This window comes from Trachemys scripta, chromosome 6 (assembly GCF_013100865.1).
Source record: "Trachemys scripta elegans isolate TJP31775 chromosome 6, CAS_Tse_1.0, whole genome shotgun sequence".
Classification (NCBI taxonomy): domain Eukaryota; kingdom Metazoa; phylum Chordata; order Testudines; family Emydidae; genus Trachemys; species Trachemys scripta.
In genome coordinates, this window is record NC_048303.1 from 115,238,050 (window position 1) to 115,248,233 (window position 10,184).

The 10,184-nt window shown below is 43.8% G+C and overlaps 1 pseudogene; it reads right to left on the reverse strand.

Moving 5' to 3' along the window:
* Positions 1 to 920: 920 nt before the first annotated feature.
* On the reverse strand, positions 921 to 1,119 carry LOC117879648 (annotated as a pseudogene).
* Positions 1,120 to 10,184: the final 9,065 nt, after the last annotated feature.

Consider the following 10,184-nt stretch of genomic DNA (forward strand, 5'->3'; position numbering starts at 1 on the left):
CACCACCGATGGCGATGTTTGGCTCAGTGGTAGAAGGACCTGGCTGGAAGTGGACTTTTTTTTTTTTCCAGGCTGATGGTGAGTCCAAACTGTTTAGGTGCCTCTGAGACTGTCAAGGATGAGCTGTAGGTCCCTTTCATTATGACTAAGTAGACACAATTATCTGCAGAAAGTTCCTCAAAAACTTTGGAGACACCTCTAATGGTACACATTCTGCCAATCCAATACAGCAGTTTCCTCAGGATAGAAAAAACAAGGCACATGAAATTGATGTTATGACACTCGCTGACAGACACTCAGCGCCTACTGTCACCACCTGATGCTTCATCAACTTGTCAGGAACACTCTATGCACAATAAAGGGACGTTTTTATAGGAGCTCAAAAGTTTGGATCCTGAAACAGAGAGAAGCGAATGCAACTCATTTATTTACAATTGCATAACAGTGTCCGCTTGTGCAGTATCTCTCACATGCTTCCTTGAATACACCATGGCACCTGAGTGTTTTTATATGGAGCAGTCACAAGATGCTGTGGTCAGTACCTACCTCTTGGTGAGCTGTAGGAACAGATAAGACTCCAAAGGTATATGTATAACTTCACACGTTATCAGGTGAAGGGGCGTGATTGCTTCAAATGTATGAATAGTAAGCAGGGCATGTTGCTGCATCTCCACCGGCACTGATTCATTCAGGGACTGGATGGCGATTCTAACACCACAGTTAAGATCCACTTGCACTCATTCACAAAGTACAAGAATGTAATAAGGAATAGATTTACAAAATGTCCCCGTCAACATGTTAAGGACACTGTTCAACATAAAGACAATATAAAATTCAATGGACATATTATACTAAGAAACAACCCTCTGAGAATTCAATCCCATTAAATACTAGTGTTGGCAATGCTGTGCTGTCGGTACTTATGATTTCAGCTTGATGAAGCCGATGTCCTTGGCGTACTGGCGGAAGCGCTGCTAACACATGTTCAGCCTGTACTTGCGGACCCGGCTGTGGCGGTTCGAGCACATGCGGCACGAGCGGGAGACCTGGCCGAACTTCCTGGGGTGGCTCCAGTAGAGCTGCTGGTGACCCATCCTGCCCGCTGCTCACACCGCGCCGAAAGAAGTGTGTTCTACCACTGGAAACTTTATTTGTATTAAAATGGTCCCAGTAATTAATAACCTAACCTGTACCATATTACAATATACCCCTCCTATGCTATTAATGTTAACGCCTCTTAAAAGTACCTAAAATTAGTACCATACACATTTGTTATTTAACTGTATCCCACTGCTAGGATTCAAATCATGGGCGAGGATTAGAAAAGACTCTTGTTGGGATGACAGCATCCAGGTCTGGAGTATGCTCCATATCTCCTGGTACAGTCCTGGAGCCAGGGGACATATTAAGGCTCCAGGAGTATAAGGCTGTTTCATTACCGTACATACATTTACTGGGATGTGTATAATATTGGTGAAATAGTTCAGAGATTGGCCACTTGGTTTCTTGGTATTGGCAGAGCAGAGTTATGCCCCCGTGTAATAAATAAAGTTGGGGGATAGCTCCCTTTGATGGACATGCAGCCAGCCAGTTAGCTGTATAATCCCTCCTAGTAGCTGTTCTTTACTTGCTTTACCTGTAAAGCATTAAAAAGAAAAAAAGTGGGCACCTGATCAAAAGAGCCAGGTAGAAGGAAGGTAGAACTTTTTAAAATTGGGAAATAAACTTTCCCTTTGTCTGTTCTCTCTGGGCTGGAGGGTCAGAGCAGCCATGCTATAAGCAGCTAAGCCAGGTATGATTATACGTTATCAGATCATGCCTAGAACTACTTCTCTGAACTCCAATGTGTAAGTAAATCAGAATGTTAACTAGCTGTGATTAGGGTTATTTCTTTTATTTCTTATTGGCTTGCGGATTCCTCTGTGCTAACCCCAGATGCTTTTGTTTGCTTGTAATCTTTAAGCTGAACCCCCAAGAAAGCTATTTTGGGTGCTTGATTTTTGGAATTGCTCATTTAAAATCTAGCAAAAGCCTAAGTTCCAGATGTATTTTCTTTCTTTTTGTTTTTAATAAAATTTACCTTTTTTTTAAGAACAGGATTGGATTTTTGGTGTCTTAAGAGGTTTGTGCATGTTGTTTGATTAGCTGGTAGCCACAGCTTATGTCCTTTGTTTTCTTTCTCAGCTCTTCCCTAGAGGGGGGTGAAAGGGCTTAAGGGCACCCCAGAGGGAGGAATTCCCAAGTGCTCCTTCCTGGGTTCAAAGGGGGTTTTGTTGCATTTGGGTGGTGGCAGCGTTTACCAAGCCAAGGTCAGAAAAAAGCTGTAACCTTGGGAGTTTAATACAAGCCTGGAGTGGCCAGTATTAATTTTTAAAATCCTTGCGGGCCCCCACCTTCTGCACTCGGAGTGACAGAGTTGGGATTCAGCCTTGACACTCTGTTTCAGTCTTATATTCATCCTGCCCAGAGTACAGCAGCAAAATCATTGGACGAGTGGTACATTTGATATAACCACAACACTAGGCCTTAGCATGTGGATGGGGAGTAGATAGTTTAGTGCACACTGGACTGGGAGCATCTCAACCGTGTCTCACTTCTGCAAGCTATTGTCTCTGTAGAAACTGGGCTATTCAGGAGCATACAGCTGGAAGAGGAAAAGGAACATATGTTGCTATGAACAAGAGGAAACACATGCAGGTAGTGTCCTAGTAGAAGGTTATTTAGATACTAAGCTATCTGAGAGTGGGGGGATTGGATGGTATTTTGTGTCTTTTACAGCACTGAACATGTTGTTGCTCAGCAAATGAATGATAATAATAATTACAGATATGTCAGTGTACACTGCAGATAGTTTCATCTCAGTAAAACACTTTAGTTCAATGTTGACTTGCAGGTTGTTACGTTTCAGCTGAAATATATAAATCAGTGAGCCACAAACTCTGGGCTCAGATGCGCAGCTTTATTGTCATTCAAAAATGGCAATGGAATCTTTAAACTTTCACCTCAGCATTCCCCAAAACCTGGGCGCGAGGGATCAGAACGTCGATAACACAATGACAGTCTCGAGCCAGCATGAGCAGAGAAAGCCAAGGAGGAAGGAGAGGCACGGCTCTCATAAGTGTACCCACCTGCATGCCCCAAGGCAGAACATGGCTCAGTGTGTTGCAGATCTGTGTGGCAAGCAGCATGCACAGAGCTTATCACAAACAAAACACAGACGTACCCCTTTGCTTTGTAAAAATGCCTGCATGCCAGCACCCTCTGGTCCATGCAGCAATCAGCGGTCAAGGTTTCCAACAAATTTTCCTCCATTTTTTCCCCTGGGACACAGTCATCCTATTTATTCTGGCTACTGCCACGGCTTAGGAGAAGTTGGACTCTCACTATGGTCTACCCAGGCTGGCTCTCTAATATCAGTGTGCTATCAGCATTCTGAGGTGAGCCAGGAACAGAGGCACTGGAGCTTAGCTTGGCCTGCCTGTGTGCTTGGACCATATGGCTAAGGGATGTTTATAGAGTGGAGCAAGCTAGCCAGCCAACCAGCATCTCTCTGCCTTCAAAAGCACCTCAGGCTTTCCAAAGCTGCTTTTTATTAATTATTATTATTTATTATTATGACCTCTGCTCTCTGTATGTTTATTGTACCCCCCCTCCATTTTATCATCTGGTTGTACTGGACCCCTCCTGTCCTTTTATTTCTCTGGAGTAAGATCGTCACTCTACTCTGGCCTCTTTAAAAGGACCAGAGAGGTATAAAGGGGCTCTAAAAGGGCCTCTCCAAGGACCCTCTCACAAGTCCTCATGGTGTGGGCAGGGCCAGTGATGGGAAGGCAGGTTTGGGACTCCAGCATCCAGCATTGTGGCCTATAGGGCAGCCCAGGGAGGCTGCTGTCACTTATATAAACCCCCAGGATTGTCTAGGCCCTCGGAGCTGCCCAAGCTTTAAAACCACCAGAGTTCCCCATCTCCCAGGGCTGCAAGTTCTGGACTACCCCTGAGGCTCAGAATCTCACCCCTTGATTTTAAGCAGGAGTTTAGATGTATTTCACTTTATTTCATAGGAGCCAGAGTGTCTTGGCTGGCTATTTTAAAAATGAGTTAATATCATTATAACTGTTTGTAAATAAGAACAATAGGCCATTGTTATTTCACTTTGGGATTAACAGTTAAGTTGGGGAAGACTGTATGCAGTCCTACTCTAAGTGGCTATGAGGAGTACTTACCCTGTTTACCCCACCAGGAGTACTGAGGCCATGTGTTTAGCACAGCATAGGTCTACATGGGTGAGATTCAGCTTTGTTTACTCATGTAAGGCCCAATCCAGCTTCCACTGACTTCAATGGGAATTAAAACAATCGGAGGACTAAGCCTAGAGATCTCTCTGTCTCTTCTCTGAGGCTTGGTCTACACTAGAAAATGAGGTTGGCTTAACTACTTCAGTCAGAGGGTGTGACCGTTGAGCTGGGCTCATTCCCCATGTAGACAGTGCTAGGTCAACGGAAGAATTCTTCCAGTGACCTAGCTACTGCCTCTCTAGCATCTTAAGTGTAGATGAGCCCTTTCATAGAAGATTTTAAGGATCGTCATCTCGCCTGTGTGTTGTGTCTCTGTGCAGTTTAGTGGTTGTAAGAATTAGTAATGATTTGGATACCCTATGGAACCATTGACACTGTGTGGGGGGGAGTATGTATTGTGGGGACAGGCCGGGATCAGCTCTGGGAGAGGAAGCTTATACAAAGAGAAGGTGGAGTGCAGGGCAACTGTTGTAGCCTTCCTCTGTCCTTGCCTACAGCACACCTAGAAAAATGTCAAAGAAAAGTACCAATTAGCTTGGTACTTTGTGAGAACCAAATTTCAAGCAAAGGTGGCTTTTTGTCTTTCTGGTAATTTTAACACACAGAATAACCATTTCCGCCTGAAATGTTGCGGAAAGAGGCAATTTCAGGAAGCCCAAATAACTTGACAACATTTGCTCTAGGTCTGGTTAGTGTTGTAATTTCCTCATCAGATTTCATCATGAAGTAAAGGATTGTCATTTCTTGCAATGCTGCTCTGAGGAGCAGTTGTCACTGAAAAACAAGGCCTTAGCTCACCTACACAGTGAGTAAGGATGATACATGAAAAGGATAGCATGCAGTGCTGCAGTGTTGCAGAGATCTAGGGCCCTGAACCACAGTCCATTGAAGTCTATGGGAGTTTTTCCATTGACTGTGCTGGGCTTTGGATTAGGCTTTGAGAGAATGCCCCTTTTGAAAGCAGTGCTTAACCTGTAGCATATTTTAGATGTTTGTTTCTCTTTTTTCTATTCATGTTTTAAAACATTTATGGCTGGATGGTGAAAGGATTACGAACAAGTCCTTTTGCCTGACAAACGTGCGTGTGGAGAAACATTATGTATATGACTGAAAAACTTGCAATATCATCACAGGATGTATCTGGCACAAATAAAGCGATTGCAAATCCGGCTTTCTGCTTATGCAAATTTGCAGGTTATGGTAACACAAGGCACTTCCTATATGCACAGAGCCAGGTTTCTGTGACTTTAGCTCATGGTGAGTAGCACTTGCTCACTTGTGAGGGATCTTGCTGAAATCGTTATCTTCCCACTCTGAAATTTCCTGTTTATAGAGTAAGGGCCAATCTGAAGCACATACTCAACTTAAGTAGCACTTACTATTGCAAATAGTCCCATTGGCATTTTAGTATTCACGGGTGTGACGGGCTGGACCCCCTGGGATGTTTCCTGGTGTGCTGGGACGCCACTGAGTCAGACTATTCTGCCAGCCTGGGCCCCCTTTTACCAGGTCTTGCTGGGGTAAGCGCCCCAGTCTTTTCCAGCCAAGCGCACAGGCAGGGCCACACCCAGCTGAACAGAGAGACAGAGATCCGCTCTGAGAAGGCTCAGCTTAAGGGGCTTGCCACAACACCCAGATGTCGACTCCCTCCCCCCTTAGAGTACAACCCCAAAATTATATGAAATTCGCCTCTTCCCTCAATGTGGAGAGGGTATGCACACTTCTTGCCCCGCCCAATTGGAAATCACATAAACTGGGTTATATTGTAAATCAGAAATAAATTTATTAACTATAACTCTAAGGGTACATCTACACTACAGGGGGGAGTCGATTTAAGATACGCAAATTCAGCTACGTGAATAGCGTAGCTGAATTCGACGTATCGCAGCCGACTTACCCCGCTGTGAGGACGGCGGCAAAATCGACTTCTGCGGCTTCCCATCGACGGCGCTTACTCCCACCTCCACTGGTGGAGTAAGAGCGTCGATTCGGGGACGCGATCAATCGATCCCCGAGAGGTCGATTTCTACCCGCCGATTCAGGCGGGTAGTGTAGACCTAGCCTAATTTTAAGTAGTTAAGGAGGTAGCAGATAGAACAAGGCAGATTACTAAGAGAATAAAACAGAGCATGCAAACTTAAGCTTAATTCACTAAAAAAGCTGGTTACATGTAAGTTCTCACCCTAAATGTGGTTCTAATAATCTTTTTCACAGGCCAGATGCTCTTCCAGCCTGGGTCCAAGTCTTTCCCCCAGTTCAGTATTAGTTGTTTCCAGCAGTCATCTTGGGTGGGGTAGCCGGGGACAGGGCCGGCTCCAGGTTTTCTGCCACCCCAAGCATCAAAAAAAAATTAAAAAATAAGCCGATCGGCAGCACTTCGGCGGCAGCTCAATCTCGCTGCTTCATTTTTCGGTGGCAGTTCGGCGGCGGGTCCTTCAGGCCGTCTCTTCCTCTTTGGCGGCACTTTGGCAGCAGCTCAAAGAGGGACATAGGGACTGAGGGACCCGCTGCCGAATTCCCACCGAAGACCCGGACGGGCTGCCCCAATAGCGGATGGAGTACCGCCCTTTTGTATTGGCCGCCCCAAGCACCTGCTTCCTTAGCTGATGCCTGGAGCCGGCCCTGGCCGGGGAGAACTGATGACTTGGATTACCTCACTCCCCACTCTTAAATAGGATCTGCATAAGGTGGGAGTCCTCTGTTTCCTAGTTTGACCCCACCCCACCCCCCAGCTTATCGTGGAAAAGTACAGAATTCAATATGGGTTCCAGTATCAGGTGACATGGTCACCTGCCTCTGTAGGGCCTCTGTAGTCATACTTCAAAGGCTGACCCACATGTTCACAGGAAGACTAAGCTCTTTTACACTCCAGTGTCTCTTGCTGATGAGCCATAAGCACTGTCTGGCTTTTTCATTGTTGTACCTTCAGTGTTAGCAAGGGGAGTCACCCAAAGTAGCATAGTTGAAATACGGATATCGAGTCAATATTCCTAACTTCAGATACAGAAATGATACAGGCATACAAACTGGATAATCACATTCAGTCAATTATAACCTTTCCAATGATACCTTACAAAACCATCTTGTATAAAGTACATCTCAGTTATGTCATATTCATATCATAAGCGTATTTTCATAAGGAATATGGAGCAAAGCGCCACAGTGGGATATTTCAGATTTCTATGGGGCGTTTTTATCAAACCTCCTCTTAGCTTTCAGGTCCAGGCTCCACATACAGAGCTGGAGACCAAACCACCAACAATGCCAGCACTGGCTACCTGTTAGCTTGTCACATGACCATCTCTGTGTCTTCTTCCCCATTGCCCCGAATACCCTTCCAGAAGTGGTCTGTAAGGTCGCTACTCTCATCTCCTTCAAATCCTCTTCAAGACCCACTTCTGCAGGGATGCTTATGAGAAATCAGCCTACAAATGATGGTTTGGTTAAGGGGCAGTTGGAGATAATTGACACTTGCTTTATCTAGTTATAATAATGATAATGAAAATGTACATACCGGTATGTATGTAAAGATTGTATATATTTTACCCGTCTTCTCTTCCTTCTCCCCCACTGCATGTTGATTGCCTTCTTAAATCAGCAAGGCCTGTATGTTTGTACAACACAATGTGGTCCAGATTCTGACTTGGGCCTCTGAGTGCGACTGCAATGTAAGTGCTAAATAACACTGATGCATACTCAGAAGTCTCTTTTTATTGTGTAATACACTGTGTGCTCAGTATGGTCAAGTATCTTCGTGGTTTTGATGTTCTTTCCTGATGGCTCATTAAATTTGATGGCCTGTCCTCTGGTGGGTGTCTTCGCAATACACACCCAGTTGTAATTGTTACATAGTCCATATTTCTAACTTTAGATACAGAAATGATACATGCATACAAGTTGGATAATCACATTCGTTAATCATAACCTTTCCAATGATACCTTACAAGACCCATCTTGCATAAAATACATCTCAGTTATGTCATATTTATATCAGAAGCATATTTACATAAAGATATGGAGTGAAATGTCAATAATCATATCTGAGGGACTACAGCAATTACTGGAACTAGAATTATCAAGATATTCAGTGTAGGTATGTGCATAACTGTGTGATCTAGACTGCAAAATCTGGGTATTACCTACATGTTTGCAGAGCACTTAGCAAACCGGATACTCTTTTGGGGCCTCTAAGCACTAATGTAATATAAAAAATAATACTTTTGTAATAATCTTCATCCTACCTCTCCCTTTGAGCCTCCTTTTCTTTGTTTGTTGTCCTCCCATGTTGTGCCATATCTAAAATCTAGACTAGAAGTTCTTTGAGGCATGGACCAGTCTGACTTGTTCTGCAAAGTGTGTAATACAGTTTTGAGTAGAATCAAAATACATAATAATTACAACGAACCCAACAGATTTGTATACCATTAGCATATTTGTTGCAATAAATAAAATTTGAGTAGATCACATTTATCAAATTAGGGTTATTGTATGGACTTGGGAATTAGTTTCTTAATAGTCCACAAAAACTACAAATAATTGAAATCCATACATGAAAAGCTGAAAGTGTTCACTGTCAATAAGGAAATGACCTGATCTGTTAAGTGAAAGGTCATTGTTCAATTACATTTGTATGGGAAATTGATTTATAATTGTTATTAATATAGCTGAAGTGGGAAGGGATCACAGAAAAGCCATAATGATCAGTGCTAGATATAGATGAGGACCAAATCCTGCAGTTCAAATACTGACGTCAGTGGGAGCTACAAAAGCAGGTTATGGATCTACTGTGCTTTAAATGTATCCATAGAGCATATCTACTGAAGCTTTTTTAAAACTTGAGAGGATGAAACCAGAAAATTTCAAAGGGATGCTCTAGGACAGTGGTTCTCAAACTTTTTTTTTCATGGACCACTTGAAAATTGCTGAGGATCTCGGCGGACCACTTAATGATCTTTCCAAATGTTGTTTGTACCATTAGCTAACTATTATAAAGCGCTTTGGATAAAAGCGCTATATTAAAAAAATAATTAATTTTTTTTTTGTTCTATAAATAAAAGCACACAACTCATATTTTAATATTAGTAGTCTTACCTTTCTAATGCGGTGTATGTGCCCTCTCTCCCACGCCGCAGCAGCCCCCGAGCTGGGGCTGGGAAGGAGGGGGGGTCTCTCCCTGGCAGCCTCATCCCTGAAGCTGGGGAAAGTTGCCTCTTTCTCTGGCCGCCGCAGCCCTGCACGTCCCCAATTCCCCCCACCCCTCGCCCCAGTGCCCCTTCCCACCTACCTCCTATTCCCCCAAAGGCCACCACCTCAGCTTACATGTGCGTCTTCTCAGGGGCCAGGCACCTAATTAGTGGAGCCATGTCTATGCGGTTTCACTAATTAGGTGGGTAGCCCTTCATTCTCTTGTGTGCGGCCGCCCAGGCGCGCACCTTAGAGGGAACTATCCGTGGACCACCTGAATGGAACTTGCAGACCACTGGTGGTCCACAGACCACAGTTTGAGAACCTTTGCTCTAGGTGCATGGCTTGGGAATGCTTTTTTCATATCCATTTTTTTTTAATTTTGGGCCAGATCCTTAGCTGATATAATATGACATAGCTGCATTGGAGAAAATGAAGTTGCATCAATTTACCTCAGCTGAGGAACTAGCTCATTGTGGTTAATATTCTCTGTAATCAAAAAGAGCATTGATTGAGCTTTTGAATCATGTTTATTAGGTATTATGAATAACATCTACTAAGACTCGATGGTTTGTCTTTTGGCTTTGCTGATAGTCAAACATTGGATTGCTCTAGATGCATAGGATACCCTATTCCAACCACTCCTGCATTCAGAACTTGGTTAATTATGCTGATGTTTTTTTTAAAAAATGATCTGGTGTGGGT